At 45.2% G+C, this 22,620-nt stretch overlaps 1 protein-coding gene and 1 long non-coding RNA gene across 16 annotated transcripts in view; one reads left to right on the forward strand and one right to left on the reverse strand.

Moving 5' to 3' along the window:
* R3HDM2 (R3H domain containing 2) overlaps window positions 1–10,447 on the reverse strand; it is a gene marked incomplete at its 3' end in the record, with an annotated part of 127,067 nt that extends 116,620 nt beyond the window's left edge. For 8 of the 9 annotated variants that reach the window (XM_081851701.1, XM_081851698.1, XM_081851697.1 and 5 more), the window contains exon 1: window positions 10,176–10,447. The remainder of the gene's footprint in view (window positions 1–10,175) is intronic. The other variant, XM_081851694.1, reaches the window with a different exon arrangement.
* Window positions 10,273–17,629, forward strand: LOC309336250. Of its 7 annotated transcripts, none has more exons than XR_014153934.1 (5): window positions 10,273–10,366; window positions 12,736–12,866; window positions 16,826–17,105; window positions 17,214–17,335; window positions 17,479–17,629. It is a non-coding gene; the product is annotated as an uncharacterized lncRNA (long non-coding RNA). The 7 variants fall into 7 exon arrangements; XR_014153935.1 differs by lacking the exon at window positions 10,273–10,366 and adding an exon at window positions 10,450–10,661; XR_014153936.1 differs by lacking the exon at window positions 10,273–10,366 and adding an exon at window positions 11,186–11,250.
* Window positions 17,630–22,620: the final 4,991 nt, after the last annotated feature.

The following is a 22,620-nucleotide window of genomic DNA, read 5'->3' on the forward strand; positions in this document are numbered from 1 at the left end:
GGACTGACTGTGATTGACTCTTAGCTAAACATCTGGCTAGTTCAGATGACACCCTTGAGATGGTTAAAAGCTTTGAGAACTTAAAAGAAAAGTCACTTGACCCAAGGACAGTCCACACATATATACTGGCCTATTCCTACTGCTTTGTCTTAATGGTGACTGCTCCTGCCTATACTGCACAGAAAAAGCAACCTGGTTCCAGAAATTCATTCCAACTGTGCAAATAACATGTAATGGATAGAATTCTACAGAATGGGGTATTCGTGTGTGGAAACTGTCCAGATCCAATGATCCCCAGATAGTGGAGATGTCAGGTGCCATCCTGGTGCCCAGGCATTTTCACTTAGTCAGAAGTGGTCAAAAGCCAAATGCAAAATGCACCTGGCTAATTTCAAACACTGGGCCTCCCCATTGGAAGTTTTTAAGCAGAGGTTGGATGGCCATCTGTCAGGGATACTTTAGCTGAGATTCCTGAATTGCAACAGGTTGGACTAGATCACCTTTGGAATCTCTTCCAACCTTATGATTTTATTATTTTAATTCCATGTTCTCCAAGCTCTCCTGGCATTTCTCTACATTAAAACCAGCTATATGCATTATGATATGCATATAATTGACAGTTTTCTTTCACATCTGATTTTCTGATCCAAAAGCTCTTCAAATTTCATTAGCTTCTCAATTCTTAAAATTTCCTTTGCTGTTTGAATGAGAAAATGCTGTGTTCGTAAAAACCAATAAAACTAGTATCTGTATAAGCCATTCATTTTCATCATGATCTGCTCAATCTTGAATTCCATTACCATTTTAACAATAAATGCAAGCTTCAATATGTACTAGTCCATACCCAGGTTAAAGAACTTAAAGGCTCCAACCCAGCTTTGCATCTCTGTTAGCATAGAGGCAACTCCAGCAAATCCAGTAAGGCCCAGATGATCATTATAATGTGATTAAGCATTCACACTGCATATGTAATACAGAAGCCTGCATCTATGCACACACCTTCCCTTATAGATCAGGTTGATTTTAGGCAAGTTTTATTTAAAGGATTTCTCAGATTCAGTGTGTTTCCCATTTTAAGTCTGCTGTTGCTTCACAGTTTTCATATTTTAATAATTCAAGTTAAACAAGTCATATTGCTGCTAAAATTACCCCCCAAAAAGCATAGAACGGGATATTAATTAATATCAAAGCTATAAGTCTCTGGAAATTCAAGAATTTTTTAATTTCAAATTAAGATATAGCCATTCCATCCTGCCAACAGCATACGCATTCATATTGTGGCACATCCAAAATGGAAATAGGAAGCACATTAGACATCAAGTCTTCCTTACTTCTCTGCAGCAGCCCTTGCCACAACAATATTCAGCTCCTCTGACCTTTGAGCTAAGAAGGCAATCAGAGTTGGTCCTAAGCATGATAAGCAAAGAGGAAATACAGAGGAAAACTCAATAATTTAACTAAGTTCCGACCTCCCGGCTTCCAGGGCACCTTGACAATGCCAAGGTTGCAGGTTTGATCCCCATAAGGGACAGCTGCATGTTCCTGCATTGCAGGCGGTTGGACTAGATGGTCCTCAGGGTCCCTTCCAACTCTGATTCTATGAGACATCTAGGAGTTTTTGACCACATGTACCCTATAAAGGCATCTACATCTTTCCCAATAGAGACTCTTACCTATCCAGAACTCCCACTCTCTCAGTTTAAGCAGTTTGGATGACCGCATGTAGACATTTTACTTTACAAATACTGTAAACAGAAATCCCCAAATGCCCCTACACTAATTTGAGTTTGCATTTAGCATTTGAATTGCTAAAAGCAATAGAGTACAAGCCAAACCCTCTTAACACCTCCAACAAAACAACATCTTCTGAAGGGGCAGATGTCCAGCACAGAAGCTGTCTTGTCACAACTAGTAGTATCCAACAAATGAGCAATTGAATAAGCCTGAGACAGTCTCATCCTTGCTTCTACAGAGCCTTTGGCCTAATAAGAGGAGGAATTTCTATTTCCATAGAAATATGCCAAGCTAACTGGGGGATAAATGGCTTTAATAAAATAAAGCTTCAAGTCCAGCAGCTGATAAGCTACTGATTCTGTAAAAAGAGACTTCATGGAAAATTTTCGCTAATTGAAGAACTACCAATTTGAGCTTTAAAAGTAGGGTGAAGGTCAGCAACTGCCAGTGTTATGCAGAGCACAAAGGTAAAAGGAGATATCTTCATTATTCTAAATGATGACTGACTTTTCAATGCTGAATTCCACAATGGTTTCTACCCTACAAGAACTGATCAACTGTCAAAGGTCAAAAGACTCCATTGATATTTGTCACTGGTGGAATTCCTTTCCACAAAGCTGTGGATATAGAAGAAGTCTAAAATTAACTCTGCTGCAAGCTGTGTTTTCTTTAGTAGGCATGCACATGTGTTCATCTGTTCCATTTTAGCAAGCAGGATAACCACTAAACTGTAAACTGATGGAGGTGGGAAATTCTTGTGCATATATTGTACATCCAAGATTAGAGAAGGTAAGCAACACCACAGAATCATGATCAATGCTGCAGTATATCAAGGTGCTGTTGTTTTTATCTAAGGGGAAACAATTAATAATAATAATAATAATAATAATAATAATAATAATATCTTTATTGTCATTGCCCCCTCTCAGGGACAACGAAATTACTTGGCTGCTCCATCCACCCAGATAGGGCACTCCACTCAAAATCAGAACAACTATAAAAACACTAATTAAAACAATATAATATAATACAGCAAGGAAGATTAGATGACTTTCAAAGTCCAGGTTTCCCATTCAGGGCCGAGATCGCTCTGGAGAAGAAGCTGTTCTTGAGACGGCTCGTTCTTGTCATCATCGTCCTGTATCTCCGTCCCGACGGCAGGAGCTCGAAGAGACAGTGACCAGGATGCGATGGATCTTTTACTATGTCCAGTGCCTTCCTATGGCACTGTAATTCAATACCCAAAAATCTGAACGTTGTTCTATTCAGTTATTGTCTCTGCTGTCCATTATGATAGTAGCGAGCAATCGTAAAAACTTTCTGAATATTTTCAGTTCATCTGATCTAGTACGTAAGGCAGCTTCCAGAACTCAATGAAAATTTGTGCTCAATGCAAAGTCCAAGAAATGGAACAAAACTAGACATCTTTTTAAAAAGGAGGACATACATCTTCTCACAAACTGGAAGTCTGACTTTTACTGACTTTCAAAACAGGCATGGGACAAAATGTTGGAATTCCTCGTCACCAGCACCATGGGAAGATATCCAACTAAGTCATACTCTAAGTAGACCCATACTCAGAGTATGACTAGTGTTTTTAGGAGCCAGCCCTGCCGAAATCTGAAATACTGCAACTGATAAGACATACTGGAAGGAAAAGATGTGGGCATGTCCTGTCAAGGACTCTTTCTGGCGAGAAATTATTGCTTGTATTAACTTTGATTTGGAAAAATCATTGATATTTGCAGATGTTCATACACTCTTAAATCATATTCCTGGAATGTAGGACCCGACAGATGGACAAGGAAAGTGGACCCTACAAACCCTTAAAGTGTTAGAAACTCAGACATACAAGCTGATCATCAAATGGCAATGTAAAGCTAGGTCACAGTTGCCACAACAGGCTGTCTAGGCGACATCCCTCTCCCCCCCCCCTAGAGTTTATTGTTCCTATTTATTTTTCATTGTTTATTGGTGGACCACAAGCTTAATGTGATCCAGCAGCTAACACTATTCTTGGCTGCATCAACAGAAGTCTAGTGTCCAGATCAAGGGAAGTAATAGTACCACTCTATTCTGCCTTAGTCAGACCACACTTGGAATACTGTGTCCAATTCTGGGTGCCACAATTTAAGAAGGATGTTGACAAGCTGGAAGGTATGCAGAGGGGGGCAACAAAGATGATCAAGGGCCTGGAAACTAAGCCTTACAAGGAGCGCTTGAAGGAGCCAATGATGTTTAGCCTGAAAAAAGAGGAGACTGAGTAGATATGATAGCCATCTTAAAATATCACACAGAAGAGGGAGAAAGCTTGTTTTCTCCTGCTCTGGAGGGTAGGACTTGAACCAATGGCTTCAAGTTACAAGAAAGAAGATTCTGACTAAATATCAGGAAAAACTTTCTGACATTAAGAGCTATTGAACAGTGGAACAGTCTCCCTCGGGAGGTGGTGGACTCTCCTTCTTTGGAGGTTTTTAAGCAGAGCTTGGGTGGCCATCTGTCATGGATGCTCTAGTTGAGATTCCTGCATTGCAGAGGGTTGGACTAGATGACCCTTGGGTTCCTTCCAGCTCTACGATTCTACAATTATTATTATTAATTTCATTTCTATACCACTTTATATTTTAAAGAAAAAAATCTCAAAGCCATTTACAACACATTAAAACATCAAATAATGCAATCCAGATTAAAACACAATCAAGCTTCGCGTGGCATGAACTATGGAATGTAAATCTGAAATTTACGGCCTGTACGACATTGAAGGAGAATATATGGAAAATAATATATAGGTGGCATCTTACGCCGGTAAAACTGGCAAAGATGTACAAAATGAAAAACAAGAAATGTTGGAAATGTGAAGAGGCGGAGGGAGGAGACCTCTACCACATGTGGTGTACCTATGGTAAAGTGAAGGGCTTCTGGGAATTAATTTATAATGAACTTAAAAAAGTTTTTAAGTACACTTTTCCAAAAAAACTCCAAAGCCTTTCTATTGGGACTGACAGGGAAGGAAATTAAAAAGAAAGATAAAAATCTTTTTCTGTATGCCACGACGGCAGCATGAACTATGCTGGCCCAGAATTGGAGAACAGATGTAATACCTACTACATGGAATGGCAGGTTAAAATGATGAATTATGCAGAACTGGCCAGATTATCAGTAAAAATACAAGACCAGGATGAACAGAAGTTTTATGAAAGTTGGAGCAAATTTTTGGTGTATATAAGAGACAATTGTAAAACCTTAAAAGACACTGGCAGGATTAGATTAACTCTAACAGCATGGGGTAAAGCAGATAAACAAACAGAATACGCAATGTAAGAAAATATATTATACTTACCGAAGGGGTGGAGGGAAGTATGAAGCTCGGCAGAATCAAAGATATATGTGGGATTTATTTGTATAATGAATGTATGATTAATGAAAATCAATAAAAAATTATTGGTAAAAAAAAAAAATAAAACACAATCAAGCTTCAAGGGAAGTATTTCAGATCCTTCTCTAAGTGACATTTTGCTTTCCCCTTATTTATTTGCCTACTAAATTTATATAGCTGTTCCATAGCAGACGTACTCTAGGAAGCCAGGGTGCTGTAGTGGTTAAGAGTGTTGGACTATGACCTGGAAGGCCAGGGTTCATATCCCCACTCAGTCATGAAGCTCACTGGGTGACCTTGGGCCAGTCACAATCTCTGAACCTACCTTACATGGTCCTTGTAGGGATTAACTGAGGAGGGAGGTGAACCATGTACTCCTTGGAGGAAAAGGTGGGATATAAATGCAATAAATAAGCTCTTCTCCTTACCTGCTGAAGAAAGCTGGAGGGGCCAGCCAGATGGAGATGTCATTGGCCAACCTGGCATCCAGAGATCTCCAGGTGGTCACAACTGGACCTGTGCAAAATGCGCCTGGCTAATTTCTAACACTGTTTTATGGTTGCAAAGAGACTTACACCACAAGGCTGGAAGAATAAACACCAATCATCTCAGTGCTCTGAAAATTTCACCAAGTTTTCTACATTTGAGTGTACGGTTTATAATCATCAATGTCATTTTGATACATATTTGGGCATATAGGTTGCCTACATTAATTTATGAGTCTAAGTCAAGATGGATGGAGTATTTTAACTATTAATGTCAGCGAATTGAGTTGCTTCTTTTTTATACTGTATCTGCAAATGAAAAAACAAAACCAAAACCTAGATGCAAGCCCTAAACCTTACTGAATTTTTCTATCAACTTCTTAGATGATAGCTACTTGTTTCTAGATGCTTGGACTTTTTTCAAAGTTGCTCCACAACCCAGGCTGTTCCCACAAATCCCCTATCTGGAGTATGAATGGGCAAGGAGCTTAATATACATAAAAGGATAAGTAAAATGATCTCAAGTTTAAGGGAGAGGAGAGACAACTAAAATTTGAAGACATGGACAAGTATAGGCTCCTGCTCTCCAGAGTTCTAGTCTGGGACACACATGCTCCTACCTTCTGTCAACAGGTGAAGATTTTGTGTGTGAGAGAGAGAGAGATGACTTTCCAGGGTACTGACTGAATTCAACCACCCTAGCAGAGACAAAGGACTGCCATCACATTGTACCAACCCAAGGAGAAGGGCCACAGCTCAGAGGGGAAAAATCAGCTTTACATGCCAAAGGTCCCAGCTTTGAGCCCTAGCATCTCCAGGCAGGGTTGGGAATGCCCCCTGTCTGAAACACCGGAGGGCTACTGTTAGTCAGGGCAAACAATATTAAGCTAGAAGGACCAATGGTATGTCACAGTAAAAGCAGCTTTCAGCACAATGAGAACACAATGTTGGGAACCTCTCTTGAAGTGCAATCCTATATCCATCTACTCAGAAATACCGTATTTTTCATTCTATAGGGCGCATTTTCCCCCTTCAAAAATGAAGCGGAAATGTGTGTGCGTCCTAGGGAGCAAAGACGCCATAGCCCCGCGACCCTCTCCCGGCTGGAGAGGTGACACGCGGCTATGGCAGGAGCCGCTTTAGCCGCGCACCACCTCTCCAGCTGGGAGAGCGCGTGTGGGGCTAAAGAAGCCATAGAAGCTTTCCGCTGCTCCCCGACCTGCTCTTTGGGGCTGGTGGCGGGCTTCCCCCTGCCAGCCCCAAAGAGCAGGTCGAAAGGAACCTGAAGCCTAGAGAGGGAGAGGGGTCGGTGTGCACCGACCCCTCTCGCTCTCCAGGCTTCCAAGGTAGCCGCCTGAATGGCACCTTGTTTTAGAGGGGGGAAACAAGAGGGGGGGAATTCTCCCCCTCTCTGCGCAGCGCCTCCTGCCACTTTGCGGAAGGGGCGCTGGGCAGAGAGTGGGAGAATTTTTTTTCTTGTTCTCCCCCCTCTAAAACAAGGTGCGTCCTATGGTCCAGTGCGTCCTATGGTGCGAAAAGTACGGTAAGTCCCATTTTCATGAGGTCCACTCTCAGGCAAGGGGCTTGGAATGAAACATAAATGGCCAGTCTACTTTGAATTTATCTCTTTCTGGGATAAAAGTCTAGGCAATGATAATCATTGGAAACAAGCCTTCATGACTAACTGCCCTCTCTCTTGGTAAGATGGCAAGGTCAGAAATAGAACCCAGTGTCATCAGAAATTCTTAGAGAGGTCACTGTATTTTCACTCCTACAGATTTTGCTCAGTTCCCTCCCCTGAAGAGCTCACAGTTTCTATCTTTAGATGCTTACATGGCCCCAATACATCTGTATCCTAGTACATAGTCTTAAACGTATCCGTCCCCAGAAATATCCTGCCCAGGCAAGGAAACAATATGGATGGAAGCCTAAGGTTTTCCAAGGCTAGCAGCCCAGATTCTGACATGCAACACAAACTCGGGCACATTTATTCAACTTATCCCACTGAATTCAGTTCTACTTATTCTCTAATAAGTGTGTCTAGAATTGTAGCCTTGAGCACATTTACTTAGAAGCACTGTTGCCTTTAAGAGAATTTACTTCCAAGGAGGTACTTTTGGGTTCACAGCAGGAGTGGTCTTCCCCAAGGAGTATATATCAAAGCCAGGTAACAAATTAGACCTTCTACGTACAAAAGTTGAGCAACTGAACAGGTTTCCCTTTTCACAGAGAAAATAAACACTTTATTTCAAATATACCACAAGTAATGTTGCTGCATAATCCACCCACTGCAGCAAAAGTTGCTTACTTGGACTACCTAGGACCAGTGAATGGCTGCTATCTATCTTTAAAGGAAACTGACAGAGGGCATCTTGTCTCCATTCAGCAACTACCACTCTTGAAACACCCATTATTCTGCCCCCAACGTCCTCTGAAGAAAGTATCAGGAGGCACGTCACACTCAGGTCAAGACATGAAAGGTCATTTATTTACAAGGGAATAAAATGTTAGAATATTTTCCAATATTATTGTTGTTGTTACCGTATTTTTCACCCCATAGGGCACACCTAGTTGGGGGGGGGGAATAAAGAAAAAAATTTATTCCCCCCCCCAGGCGCAGGGGCGGGGAAAGCCCAAGCTTCCCCTGACCCCAGAACAGGCTGCTATCCGCAAGCCTAGGGAGCCCGGCGGGAAGTCGCGCCGGTCTCCCCAGGCTTGCAGATATCTTCCCGAAGCCCGGGGCGCGTGGCTCAGCACGCCCCAGGCTTCGGGATGCAGGCAGCTCCCACCGCCAGCCTCCAAACCAAGTCGGGGAACAGCGGGAAGGCGCTCTCTGCCTCCCCGCTGTCCCCTGAGCTTGTGGGGCTGGCGGTGGGGAAAGAGAGGAAGAGCAAGCAAAGAGGGGTGCCCAGTCCACCTTTGACATTATGTCCACCTGCTGACAGCCCCTGACCATATATCTGATAGAATGAGGCCCTCAGCACTAACAACAAGTCCCCTCTGTTGCTGTGGATCAAAAGTCCCTCTTCCTTAAAGAACGAAGATGGTCCTTGGAGTGACTTCACAAGAACAAAAAAATTAAGAAGATGCTGAATAAGTTGTAGCAGAAGAGACATGTTGTAGAACATCACACCCAAACCACAGGGGCCACTACTTAAACTTGCAAAGCAAAATAAATAAATAAAGGGGCATATCATGCATACTTAACTGGGAGAACCTACTGCATGAGAGTACTCAACAGCTTGGCAAGACCAAATAAAGGACTATCTGTTATTCCCTCGAAGGAGTGATAGTGATATGAACCCATTTCCGGATATCATCACAAACACACACCAGGAACTTTTCTTGCATTTCTCAAGCCCTCTGTGTAAAACTGTTACTGAAGCTGGGAAGGATTTTTGTTGGGGGGGTGGGTAGATTTTAAGAAGATAAACAGTCTTGCAAAAGTGTTTCGCCATGTTTTTGTTGCTGTTTTATTTCAGGAAGATACGGGCTGCAAGTTAAAGCTGCTGGCTACCCTGAATGTTCCTCAGAGAGAAAGATAATGCAGAAAGATATGGGCTGCAAGTTAATGAAAGGATCCCCCCCCCCACGGACTCCCCTGAATGTTCCTCAAGTCACCCCAGGGTGCCATAGAACACCAGTTGAAAACCAATGCTTTAGCTCATTTACAGGTAGACTTGTTTCCAAAAGCTGCTCAGACTTGGATTTTGGCAAAATCACAGTGGGAGGAGTTCCAGAATTGAGAGGCTGTCACTGAGAACATCTCCCTGTCCTCGCTTATTGAACCCAACACACAGCTGGTATCATTAGCATTCTCCATATTTCTCAGAACTTTACAACATCATGCTGTTACCAAATCTCCTGACATTAGCAGCAGATGAAAATGCTTTTTACACCTCCACTGCTGGATATTTAGGAGCCACAGGCAACCAAGAGATAAGGTGATCCAGCCTACAGATGTGCAAAAAGCAGAGCCTCTGTACAACCACCAAATCTACCAGTGTGAGAATCTCAGAGCATGGCTGGGATAAAGGAATATGCCTCAGCTCTTGCAACTGCCATGGCCACAGCTTGATCTGCCCCACTTGACCGAGAAATGAAGATCTGAAGCGCCACCCTGAAGGAGGGCACAAGAGTCCCTGCTAAGATTCTCTCGACAGCTGCGTTCTCTGAACACGAGGCGGGAGCTAAGAGGGAGACCAACCGGAGAAAATAGTTTCCGACGGCATACACCATTGTCCATCATTCTCTGCTTCCGCACAGACTCCAAATACTCTCTTAACCCCATTCATCGTTCGGATTCGGACCTGTTGCACAGGTGGAGCAGGAAATATAACCTCCAGTATCTCCTACATCCGGGACAACGAAGTCTTCCCCTGCGCAGAGCACTAACCGTGGAAGGGGCTTTAAACAAAACAAACAAGGAACATCTAAAGCAGCAGCACCTCCACCCGCCTTTGCCACCCCCAAAATCGCCCGAACCCCGAAACTACAACTCGCAATGCCAAAAGCGGAAAGACAAATGGAGGGGGGGGGATTCCAATCCCAGCCCCACTTTTGGACGAGATCGCGCTTACCTTGGGGGGAGAAGGGGGGAGAGAGGAGGGGAACCTGTGCCCCCCTCCCCTCGCTGCCGCGTCCGGGCGGTGCTGCTGCTGTCGCTTCCTGCCTTCCTCCTCCTCCTCCTCCTCCTCGGGGCGGGGAAGGGAAGGGAGCCCAAGGACCCGCTGTGCTCCCCGCTTCCTCTGACGTGGGAGACGGAGCGGAGGTAGAGGAGGCAAAGAGAAAGTGGAGGTGGGGGGGGGGAGAGGCAGCGGGAGGAGGCCCTTCGGAGCAACAAGTGCAGGGGGGGCTGGGGCTCAAGGGGGGCTGGAGGGAGGCGCTGAGGGTCGGAGGGAAGAGGGAAATGGCCTCAGCCGCCCCGGCGGGCCCGTCCGAAGCTTGGCCCCGAGGCGGGGGTCAAGGCCCGGCAGGCCCAGCGAGCGAGCGGGGGGGGGGGGGCTGGCGCGGCGGCGGCGGCGGCGGCTGTGGTGGTACCTGGCCGAGGGGGCTCGTGAGGACAGGTAAGGCCGCCGCCGGTGTGGAGAGGGGAGAAAAGGGGGGCAAAAGAAGGAGAGGGAGGGGGAGGGGGGGAACAACAGCACCTTTCTCCAAAAACAATATTTAAAAAAGGAGGAGGAGGAGAAGGGGGGGGGAGGAAGAAAGGGGGGAGAAAAAAAAAAGAAACAGAAAAAGGGAAAGAAGCGCCGGCCCCTCCCCCTGGCCGCGCGCGCGCCCGTGCGTGTGTCTGTGTGCATGTGCGTGCGCCCGCCGCTTGCGTCACTCGCCCCGGTACGTGAGGCCGTAACCCTGTGCGCGTCACGACGCCGACGCCGCTGCCCCCGACGCGCCTTAGGTCACGGTTGCCTTGGCAACTGCGACGCGCCCGCCCCCCCCCCCCCCGCGCGCGAGACCCTCGGCTGCTTGGCTGGCCTTGGAGAGGGAGGGGAGCCAGGAGCTGCCGAGTCCCCCGCAGGGCTGCAGGAATAGCGGGCCCGGAAAAGTGACCGGGGGGGGGGGCGGGGAGGCTGCCGATGTGGGAGGGAGCAGCCAGACCCAACAAATGAGCGTGAGAAAGCATGAAGTCCGCAGAGCTGTATCGCTGCCCGGCAGGTAGAGAGGGCTCAGTGTGGCGTCGTTTTCCTTCCTCCCCTGGAGAGCAAGGAGGATATAGTACTAACTACACGCCGTGTTTCCCAACCTTGGGTCTCCAGCTGTTTTTGGACTACCCATCATCCCTTACCACTGGTCTTGCTAGCTAGGGATGATGGGAGTTGTAGTCCAAAACCCGCTGGAGACCCAAGGTTCGGAAACGCTGAACTACAGTATAGTACCGTTGGCTAGTTATTACTTTTTGCAGATGTTAATATCTATTAATTTTATGTACAGATTTTGAGAAAATCTACCCTGTATGGTTTTTTACTACAGTGGTACCTCAGGTTACAGACGCTTCAGGTTACAGACTCCGCTAACCCAGAAATAGTACCTCAGGTTAAGAACTTTGCTTCAGGATGAGAACAGAAATTGTGCCACAGCAGCGCGGCAGCAGCGTGAGCCCCCATTAGCTAAAGTGGTGCTTCAGGTTAAAAACAGTTTCAGGTTAAGAACGGACCTCTGGAACGAATTAAGTACTTAACCCGAGGTACCACTGTAATGCCATTGTTGTCCCGCAGAGCAAGAGGAGGGCTCCCAGGGTTCGGGATACTCAGGATCCCAAAGAAAACTATCCACACTACCAGGTTGATCAGGGTGTAGTAGTTTATTTAAAGGAAAAGCAAGCTCACAACAAAAGGTCTGAAGGCCCCCTCCTTGCCCCTGCTTCCAGCACATTGTGGGACAGACTCCACAGCAAGGAAATGGCTTGTCTGCAACCAGGCCCTGGAGCAAATGCTTTCTATACAGTAGAGCAGCCCACAGGTAGCCATGATCTCCACCACACCCAAGGTTCCCCACAGGCAGCTGATATTGCTCCAGTTAGACCTGAAACATAGTATCACACCCCCATGGATGGTGGTAACTGCCTTCCTTGAGCAGGTCAATTAGCCTGCTTCCCAAGTGTGTTACACGAAAGCTTAGCGCTACAGCTGCCACCAGTTGTGAGGTTATCTTGAGTACTCAGCTAGTGCTAGCAAAGCTCCTGGAACAACTCGCCTATGGTTCAACACAGCCATTGCTGTGAACCAATGCATGTTTATGAAGTAAGTAAACCTTGTTTTCAACTTACTTAACAAGTTGTTACCTGATTCCTTCTTAATGGGGGTGAGAAGGAGGAAGCCAGCTTACGTCATAACTGGACTTGCTCAAAACAAGGTTTTACATCCTACTTCCTATGCTTTTAATTCTGATGCCCTTTAGGCTGGCAAATCCTCTGCATGATTACTTGGGAGAAAGTCCTCATTACACACAGAGAGAGAATATCCCATTAGTTGGATAGATATACATAAGGCGCATTTCATTTCAAGGTGAACAGGTGTGCAGAATGGTGGAAATGTGGTCGGAGTGACACTAGGTCATTCCCCACCCCACCTGCATATTTAGGGTTTTCAACACAAAGCCTCTTCAAAATATCTTTATTTATGTTGAAATAATTTGTTTCAGAATATGCCCAAATGCCTCACCTTCTGCTGTAGATGTTACCACACCAGAGAATTTATTATGGCAGAAGCTTTTATGAACAAGAGTCTGCTTTGTCAGATGCATGAAGTGTTATCCGAAGTTACCTGAGTGAGGTACAGTAAAAGGAAAAGCAGAAAGTTCTGCAAAAGTCTAAACTTATGCAAAGGTGTAACAGCAGCCACTAATAATGTAGCATTGCATCCTGGCATTGGTAAGCTAAGTAATGCATGTAGTGGAATTGTAAAAATAGACATACACCCATTTTCTCAATTCAAGCCACAAGTGATAAAAGAGAGATTATAGTTAAGCGGCCCAAGTGCTGTCAGTCAGCCATTATCAATGGTGAGTGCTGGAAGGAAAAGGAACGATGGGGTTGAGGTGGGAAAAGGGACATGGACGGACACTCCCAATGGTTAAGAGATGAGTCTACATGGAATCTACACCAAGCCAGGGTTCCTTTGTCAAGGGTGTCACCCAGACAATTCACATAGTCCCTGAAACTAGCTCCACCCATCTATTGGTCACACTGCAGCATGCGCAAGGAAGATTGGGCTTTTAGGTATTAGACCACATTTATTTAGACATGTGCTTCCTGCTAGGCACCATGTTGCATATCCATCAAAACTGCTTCAAAGCAGATTGATCTTCCAAGCTTCAAGCATAAAAAAGTGTGCCAAACAGTGCCGTAGTCCAAAACGTGGCACATCACCAGTACACAAGTTTTGACCTTCAATACACTGCCAATATCAACACATTACGCACCTTTCATTGCTAATGCTAATTTGTATTGCATTATTTCACACTTTCCAAACACCAAAAAGTAGGATGTTCCAGGTCATTTTGCATTATCATTCTCCTTGGGAGGGCAAAGACTAACATCATTTTTGAAATATCAGTTTGTTTACAAATACACAAATCGAGCTGCAGCAAACTCATTGGCCACATTTGAGTTACCCTTAACCTGCAGGCAGACCTTCCATGTGAGTCACAGGCCCCCTCCCCATTGCTCAGCTGATCGGTGGTGGAAACAGCTGAACAACATACTGATAGTAAAGCCCCTCAACAGTTTGTAGGAGAAATCGGCTCTGCAATGAAGGGAGGTGCATGATAGGATTGTTGTTTCATAGGCAGTGGTTAGTGCTAAAGCAGCATCAAATCCAAAAGAGAGTCAGCCCTGAAGCACCAAGCTCCAAAAATATAGCATTTATTTCTCTCTCTGTGTGTGTGGCCAAATTTAAAATGGCTCTATTTATATATGTGTATATATAGCCCTTCCATAGCTCGAGCCCAAACTTTTCTAAAACCACCAAACAGCATGAAAAACCCCACACCAAACTCATTCAAAGGACAAATTACACAGTAGTTAAGTCAATGGAATGAAAACTACTCAGAGCAATAATGCAGTTATATCCACCCAAGACTGAAAAAAATGCCTGGGCAAAAAGAACCTGGTGGCACTGAACTATGTCTAAGTATGAGGCCAATCCAAGTTCCCTAAGAATGGAGCTCAAAATAGCAGGTGCCACCACTGAGCAGATGCCGCTGCATACCCCTTGAGATTCTGCTTGTGAAGGATAGGAGCATTTAAGGGCATGGTGAGGTACACATGGGAGAAAGCCCTCCCTGCTGTCTTTTGGCCCATATCTCACACTCAGGGCGAGCAAAGCAAGTTCACAGCCTCCACCTTGCCTGTGTGCGACCTGACCATCCAAAGGACCAAGATGATATTTATTATTAGTGGCCCAGCCATACCAAAAGTGAAAGGAGGCATTGAACAATAAGAAAGCATCACTCATATTAATCATTTTTAAAAGGATTGGTCTTTCCCCCACCCCACCTCAAATAGGGCCCTAACAAACAAAAGGGCAAACATAATACTTGCTAAGTGTGGGTACCTTATGATGAGAAGAGTCCTGGACTTTCTTCTGGAGCAATAAGGGACTTCCAAAAAAACCCTCAGTGAATGCTATATGGTTTGGCGGGTTCTGAGTGTATGTTGAACCTAAAAGTCCTATGGAAATTCAGTGAGTCATCTCACACTGGGTTCCTAGTTAACCAGATTCTGTCCAAAGTATTCTTGTCAGCACCCTTAGAAACAAGAATGCCTACATCACTGAGGGCTCTACAAAAATCGTATTGCCCCCCCCCTCCCCGCCCACCTCTGGTATCTTCAGCAATAAAATGTCGTCTGTACTGTTATATTTATTCAGAAGAACACATAACAAATATAAACAAACAAGGGTTGTCAGCTACAAGATACAAAACTGAGCTTAGTTAGAACACACAAAAGGATCATCACAAGAAAAGTCATGGGCAGTAATGCAGGAAAACACAAATCTAATTTAGTCTGATAAAAGCCCAGTGTGTACATCCCTTCAGATCTGCAAGGAGAATTGTGAGCCACAGGAAATCCAAGTTCTTCCAGATGAGAATGAATAATGCCTCTTGTGGTTTCATCTCAAGCCACCCTACAGTGCTGTGTAAGTTTGTCAGAGCCAGATACCCCATATTGTCATACCATCTACCAAGAGCGCAGTCTTCTGTTCTTTCCCAGTTAAGTGCTACTTCCATACACATGGCCACATGTTCGGAGATCATATGGGATATCATTATTGCACCTGCTAAAGAGGGAAAACAGGACTAGCCCTGACTCCACGGTGCAACACTTCAGAGATAATTTTAAAGACAGCTTACCCTAACCTTGGACACTCCCACCAAGTGTTCCAAGTGTGGGTTTTACCTGGAAAAGGAGCAGGCCAAGGGGAAAACCACTCGGCCCCATGCTTTCTAAGCACAACACAAGCAGAAGTGTTGATAAGTCTTAAGTCCCAGCTCCTCCAGCTAAGCTTCTGGCTGTTGCATTGCCAGCAGTTTACACCTCCTGAACAAGTCTTGAATTCTGTGCAATCCCTTCCTTTCTCACCCCCCCCCCCCGCAATGTTGCTTGTATTGAAATGGTTCTGGAAATAATGGGTGGCCCACAAAGAGAGTCAAATTGGGCAGTGCAGGAGCCAAACACTGTACGTATTTTGCTCACACTTTAAAAGCGGCCTGCAAGACCATGTTCTGTATATGTATTTATTTACATAGTTCTTTTTATATGTATAATTCTAAGCACCATATCATGGGTTCCCTGGTGGTCTCCCATCTGGGCATCTCAGCTGACCCACCAAGTGTCCCTATTTCCAAGGGACAGTCCCAGATTTACAGAAGCCACCCCAGTTTCTGATTTGACCCTGGAATAACCCACCTTTCCTTAGGATATTCCTATTTTCATTGGAGAAGTGTTGGAGCATATGCAGTTATGTGATCCCCAAGCCAAGGAAATAAGTAAGTATACAACCTTTAGAAGACATCTGAAGGGAAGGGGGTTTTTTTGGCAAAGTTTAATGATGCTTTTGTATAAGTTGGAAACTGCCCAGAATGGCTGGGGCAGCCCAGTCAGAATCATAATAATAATAATAATGGAATAGGACATTCCTATTTTCATGGGAGAAATGTTGGAGGGCATGAGACGGATATAGGAGATAGCTAGTGCTCAGTAGATGCAGGAACAACTGCAGCTGGAATCCAAAGGAATAGGCACATTTCGCATTTTATAAAAAGTGGAACATGGAGAAAACTTAGCAGTGTCACTTAAGAGGAGCAGTGCTTGTGGCTGCTGGTTTTCTCAGGGCCCAGGGTTGTTGGGTCGTTAGGTTCGTTGTGAGACCTCCCCTCTGCTGGCTCATTGGTCACCAGAGTGCTAAAAGGCCTAAAGGTAAAGGACCCCTGGTAGTTAAGTCCAGTCATGGACAACTCTGGGGTTGCGGCGCTCATCTCGATTTACTGGCCATAGACAGTTTTTTCCAGGTCATGTGGCCAGCATGACTAAGCTGCTTCTGGCGAAACCAGAGCAGCGCGTGGATATCATTTAATCTCCTAAGACATGTAAGTAGGATTTCTCTCAGCATCTGCATTCTGTAATGATAGTGAGCTTAGATGCGTGAATGCCAAAACCAGTTTAGGAACGCAGATCAGGAGAGTACTAACTGTGGGCCCCATTTCTCACATTTTTCTCTTTCTTTCCTAGGCTTTCGAGGTTGAGAAAAGTTTTGTCCCACTTGGGGAGAAGGAATAAGGTCTCACCTCTCCTGGAGAACATGGGGAAAAAGACATGAGAAAACTTAGTCGTGTCTCTTAAGAGGAGCAGAGTTTGTGGTTGCTAGTTTTCTCAGGGCCCAGGGTTGCTGGGTCGCGAGGTTCATTGTGACATCTCCCTCTGCTAGCTCATTGGTCACCAGAGCTCTAGAAGGCCTGGGGATCTCCTATGCTTGGATAATTCTGTGAGAGAGAGAGAAAGGAGAAGACATGTAAGTAGGATTTCTCTCAGCATCTGAATTCTGTGATGATAAGAGAAGTCATCTTGAGCATAGAGGTATTGGAGAGTGCTGTGAGCCCCATTTCTCTTTCTTTTCTAGGCTTCCCAGACTGAGAAGTCCTTTCCCACTTGGGAAAAAAGAATAAAAATTTTCCTCTCCCAGAGACCTCCCCCTCGCCCACCGCCTCCCCCTCTGGACCCCTCTTTGAGAGGACACAAAAGGTAAGACCCTTCAGCATATAGATATTGTTTCCAGAGTAATCTTAGTCCTTAAAGTTTCTTAGGAAAGGTCTCTCTGTAACTGAGGCCTATTTCGAGGTTCAGAAAAATAAAAATATCCCATGTGTCTCTTTGTTTCCCTGTAGGCTCTGCGGACCTCCTGCTATCCTGGTCTGGAAGAAGATGGCAGGAGGAAGAAATGCCAAGGAAAACATGAAGGCAATGTCTGTTTCCAAGGATATGTTCAGAGTTAATAGGAAACTCCCTAGAAATCAGTTCTACTTGCTTGCCTTCTCTTCTTTGCCATTCAGATGGTATGATAGTTGAAGACCTGGAGGGAGAGCAGGGGCTTTGAAGTTCTCCATCATCTGTGCAGCAGACCGAGAAGACAAACAGGTCACCTAGTCACAGTCATCCCTGCTATGGGCACAAGACTTTGGTTATAACATCAATATGGAACAGTGGGAAAGGTTATGGCAGCAAGATATCAAATTTACATCATGTTATAATTTGAGGGAAAATACCATGAAGATGCTCTACCGATGGCATCATACCGCAGCTAAACTCACCAAAATGTATAAAGGAAGCTCACCAATATGTTGGCGTTGCAAAAAGGAGATAGGATCTTATTACCATATGTGGTGGACTTGTATGGTGATAAGCGAGTTTTGGAATAACATATATGAAGAATTTAAAAAACTATTTAAAAGAAAAGACCGGAGATTTTCCTTCTAGGAATATTACCAACAGAAATAAAGCAAAACACAAGACCACTGTTTATGTACTCAATTACGGCCGCAAGAATACTCATAGCCAGAAGTTGGAAATGTGAAACAATACCAACAATAATAGACGGGCAAACACTCATGGTAGAGTATTTTCACTTAGCAAAGCTGACTGGAAAAGTTAGGGGAGCCCTAAATCAAAAAGTATAGAGAGAATGGATATTATTCAAGGAGTATGTATATAAGATCACACTGTAAAAATGAAATTATCCTGGCAGAATTGAATGATATTGTGTATAATAAATAATTGGAAAAATATATTAGAAAAATATGCAGAAAAAGCTATAAAATAAACTGTGCGATAAAATTAAGATATTAGAAAAAGTATTATCATATCTTGACCAATAAAGTTTTGCTCTAGAAGAACAAAACTTTATTGGTCAAGATATGATAATACAGTCGATATTCTTTTATTTTAATGTTAATTCTTCTTTGTTTTTTATTTTTATTCTTGTTATTCCTTTTTCATTTTTGTGTGAAATTCTGTTGTAATTATTTGTAATGTATTTGTATGATAGTATTTTAAATCAATAAAATAAAATAAAAACAAAAAAACAAAGTCATGCCTGCTAGGATGAGAGACACCCCTGCTATCCCTTCCAACAGAAACAATTAGGCAGAGCCAAAGAATGGCAGTAGGGATGATGATTTAGGTAAACCAATTTCCTCTCATGTTCTCCTTCGTAGTAAAGGTTCGGGGTGAGGAGCCATGGAACTCCTTGGAACTTGCGGAAGGGCTGTACCTCAGTGGTAGGCAGTCTGATTGACATACAGGAAGCGGACTGATGGAGAAGGGGTGGAGTACCTGCCCCTTCTCAAGTGGGCGGCAAGAGGAAGGATGCTCCCTCCTTTCCAACAAGCATAGAAACACTGCTCTCCACCTTTCCACTGCCAGCCCCTGACAGGCTAGTAAGACTTTTTGCAGGCTGGTAACTTGTGTGTGGTTCGATTGTCATTTGTGTTGGTGACTAACTTTCCCCATTGCTGGTTGCTATGCAGGCTTGAGGCCATCTTTTGGCAGATCTGCCCTCATGCTGCCGTTTTCCAGCACTACTCTAATAATAATAATAATTTATTATTTATACCCCACCCATCTGGCTGAGTTTCTCCAGCCACTCTGGGCGGCTCCCAATCAAGTGTTAAAAACAGTACAGCATTAAATATTAAAATCTTCCCTAAACAGGGTTGCCTTCAGATGTCTTTTAAAGATAGGATAGCTGCTTATTTCCTTCACATCTGAAGGGACGGTGTTCCACAGGGTGGGCTCCACAACCGAGAAGGCCCTCTGTCTGGTTCCCTGTAACTTCACTTCTCGCAATGAGGGAACCGCCAGAAGGCCCTCAGTGCTGGATCTCAGCGTCCTTCTCAGTGTCACTCTCCTTCTGTCGCTTGGTTCCTCAAATGTCGGGGGACGCAAGCACAACCATGAACCACAGAAACTGAACACAGGAGTTTTCCCTCACTCTCTACCAATGCTGGGCAAAGCTCAACCACAGAACCAACCAGAGCTGTGTTTCCCATACGGCTTAGTGGTGCGTTGCACCAGGGCGCCGGCCTCTCAGGGGCTCCCCAGCAAGTGGGGGAGCTGCACAGCTTTGCCGGCAGCCTCCCCTTTCCCTGCACACCCATCAGCTGTGCCCAGTCAACCATATGGCTGGTGGGCATGCAGCTTGCCTTCCAAGCCTCTGCGGGAGGAGAACAATCCCTGCAAGGCCTTGGGATGGAAGCTGCACCCCGCCAACTATATGGCTGGTGGGCACGCAACTTCCCTCCCAAGCCTCTGAGGGGATTGCTCTCCTGCAGCGGCATGGGGGAGAGTTGCGCACCCCCCCCCCATGGCTGGCAGTGCACAGCTTTGCTGCCGCCCCCCCACTATCCGTGGTCATTTGGGGGCACTGAGTGGATATTTGCACCCTGGCGCCACATCTGCTAAAGACGACCCTGGAACCAACCTCACCATTTCCCAGTGAGCGTGTCTCTTTCTTTGGGGCTTCTGAAGGAGGACAGTGGCCCAACTGCAGCATGCTCTGAGAAACAGCTTTTCAGTGAACATGGCATGCTGTCGTGAATGTCACCTTGCAGCTTGATCTGCCCTTCCTCCGAGACAGCCGCCCTCCTGGGGCACCAGGGCCACCCGGGTCACGAGGGAAGAAGTGCCAGTGCCGCTATGGGGGACCAAGGGGCAGAGAGAGCCAAGCCCAAGTCCCCCCGGAGCCGGCCCTGCCCCCCTACAAAATGTTGAGAATGGTATTAGTTGTTAGCTGTAAAGAAGGGAAGAAACTACTGTTCCCATTATCTCTAACCATTCTAATTGGGGTTGATGGGAATTAGAATTCAAGAATATCTGGTGAACCATTTATTCCCAACCCCACCGTTAATCCTGGAATAAGTCCCACTGAATGCAGTTGCGCTTACAACTGCATGGATAGGAGTGCACTGCCTATTTTGCAAATAAAACTAGCCAGATAAACAAACATGCTGGAGGTAGCATTGTATTCTCTTTCTCTGTTTATTGGGCAAGTTTGTACATAAGTTGTTGTACTATATAAAATAATTGCTTCTGCAAGATGATACTGTGACTTTTAACTTTTCCTGTTTTGGTTGCTTCTGTTTTATAATTCTTTATAAAAAAGAATTTTGTGTGATGTCAGGGAGGGGCAGTAGCACAGAGTCCTGGTGGGCAGTCAGTAGGTATTGGCTCCAGTGACAAATCAAGAACAAGGCTTCCCAGGAGAGATCAAATCCAGCAATAGTCTTGTGTTGCTGGCAAAAGTACATATCCAGCATGACTGATTAGGCAATTCCTGCATCAAACAGGAATAGACTCCAAGCTCTCGTCAGCAAGGGGCCCAAGGTGATCAGCTGTGCAGCAAGGGAGATGGCAACACATCAAGGTTCAGGACACAGATTTCATTCCTTATCTTATTGGACTAGCTGCACTGGGTGTTGCTATGGGACAAGATCCATGTTTGTGTACAGTGCAACTCTCCAGGGTCAAGTTCCAGCTTCAGTCTTGCCAGTGACGCTGGTCCACTTCACTGTCACGTAATGCTGTGGGACCAGTTCCTTCTCATCATGAGCCTTCTGAGTTTCAGTGCCACTGCTAGTTAAATGTGCCAGCCATCTGCTCAAGAGCCCTGAAATTATGCACTCCTTACCCAAAGACCTGTGAAGGTACACTAAAGTCAAGGCAAATGAGGTTGGAGGGAATCTGAGAGGTTGACCTGCCCATGCACTTTTATGGTTCATACCAGGAGAAAGAGGGTGAACTCTTTTGAAATGGCTGTTCCTTCTTCCCCTTCTCACCTAAGCTCCTGTTTTGTTGTAGCACATTTCCTGTTCACACACAAAGAGAAGCACAGGAGGATGGCTTATGGCTGCATCCAAGGCAACCTGTTCTCCTTGCTCAGAAGTGGACAGGAGCTGGGGAGGAAAGACTTTTGTGCCTCTCAGCTCCAGGTTCTGGAGAGCCTTTGGGCAAGACACCCTCCATGGACCCTCCCTCAGGGCTCATCCACACTTCCATTTGGTCCATGACTTCTAGGCATGGACCCAACAGGTTTTTCTTTTATCCTGCCATTTTCCCCAGGATAACCCGTGGTTTACTGCTGAATCAGAGCAAACGTCAATCAGGTTTTCTGTGGATTGACACTTGTTCTGATTCAGCAATGAACAGCAGATTTTTCTGGGCAAAGGAAAACCTATCAGGCCCATGCCTAGAAGTCACGGACTAAAAGGAACAAAATTTGAGACAAAAGGAAGCGTGGGTGAGCCCTTAGTCTATCTCCTCATTGGAGGGGACCCTTGTTGTAGGCACCTGTGCAGAGGTGTCATTCCTCAGCAGATGCCCAATCCTTGACACTATGGCAAAAGAAGGCCAGGTTGCCTTTGATTCGATTTTCCTCCTCAAAAGATCCACCAGTGAGGAAGTGGCAGGAGGAGGCTGTGTACGCACCAAACCTTTGAAGAAGTTCTAATGCACATGGCTTCCCCTCAAAAAGCCCAGGGACTGTAGCTTGCCTCTCGCAGCTTTCATTATTTTTTTGTCAGGTGGGATGTGCTTTAAACACACTTGACTCCAACTTGGATTTGAGCAAATGGCACCGTTCCTTGGGAAATTGAGCAGTCACTGCTGCAAACAGGCTGTGTACACACTATACGTTTAAAGTGTATCTGAAGAACATTCTTTCTCTCAAAGAATTCTGGGCACTGTAGTTTACCCCTCACAATTCCCAGCAACCTTTAACCTGTGCCCAGAATTCTTTGAGTGGAGGAATGTGCTTTGAATTTGCTTTAAAGGTTTATAGTGTATATGCAGACACACAGAAAGTAGCTACTTTCTGGAAAGAGCCATTCTCTGGTAACCATCACCACCCAATTATTATTTTCCTACTGACCCTAGGAGAACTTCACAAACACTTATTGATCATGCTGTGCTTTTGGTTCTTAACTAGGGAGGACAGGGCTTTTGAATGTTTAGGAGTTGTGTAAAAGAGGAGAGCT

This window comes from Podarcis erhardii, assembly GCF_964252035.2.
Source record: "Podarcis erhardii genome assembly, chromosome: 2".
Lineage (NCBI taxonomy): Eukaryota > Metazoa > Chordata > Lepidosauria > Squamata > Lacertidae > Podarcis > Podarcis erhardii.